Here is an 871-nt window from a genome sequence, read left to right as displayed (position 1 = left end):
CTGTTTTCGCTTCTTCATTCTGGGATATTGTGTGTAGATTGATGATTAAAAAAATGAATTCAATCCATTTTAAAATAAGGCTGTAACGTAACAAAATGTGGAAAAAGTGAAGAGGTCTGAATACTTTCTGAATGCAATGTATATCGATGAATATTCTATCGAACTTCTACAAGTGTTTGTTACAGAGCACACTGACTGGATTTCATCATGGCATGATTCAGTAACTCAAATGCCCAGGAATGAAGGAGGATGCAAAGGATGGGAGACATGATCTGGTCCATCATACTGACTATCTCACCATCAAAGTGATCTACCTCAAAATGGCTGCCAATTTCATCAAAGACCCACACCACCCTGGCCACTCTCTCACCTCATTAATATCATCGGGAAGGAGGAACATGAAAAACATGACCACCAGTTTCAAGAACAATTTCTTCCCATAACCATTAGGCTCTTACACACTGCACAACATGAACCATGACCTCGGCAATTATGATCTTCTATGGATTTTGCTTTTGGTTGTGCTACACACAGTTTCACACTATTATGGTCTGGTTATCTGATATTATTAATTATTAGTTTCTTGTATTATTCACTACTGTGTATTTATTTGTGTGTTATTGCATGGTGGCCTGTTAAGCTGCAGCAAGAAAAAAATAATTGATCTATTGCCGGAACATATGACAATGAAACAGTCTTGACTTGATTTTGAAAATATAGAAATAATAAAGAGGATATATTTGGAAAAATGTAAGGAAAGTACTCTGCTTTCCTTCGAGTTACACTGCTTTGCACCTTTAAGTTTGATCTCACTCGAGACTGGATTTTGTGGGGAAATGTCATATTACTGATATCATTTCCTTGCCAACAG

This window comes from Amblyraja radiata, chromosome 12, assembly GCF_010909765.2.
Source record: "Amblyraja radiata isolate CabotCenter1 chromosome 12, sAmbRad1.1.pri, whole genome shotgun sequence".
NCBI classification, from domain to species: domain Eukaryota; kingdom Metazoa; phylum Chordata; class Chondrichthyes; order Rajiformes; family Rajidae; genus Amblyraja; species Amblyraja radiata.
The sequence above is the reverse complement of the archived record's forward strand: the minus strand, read 5'-3'. Positions refer to the sequence as shown.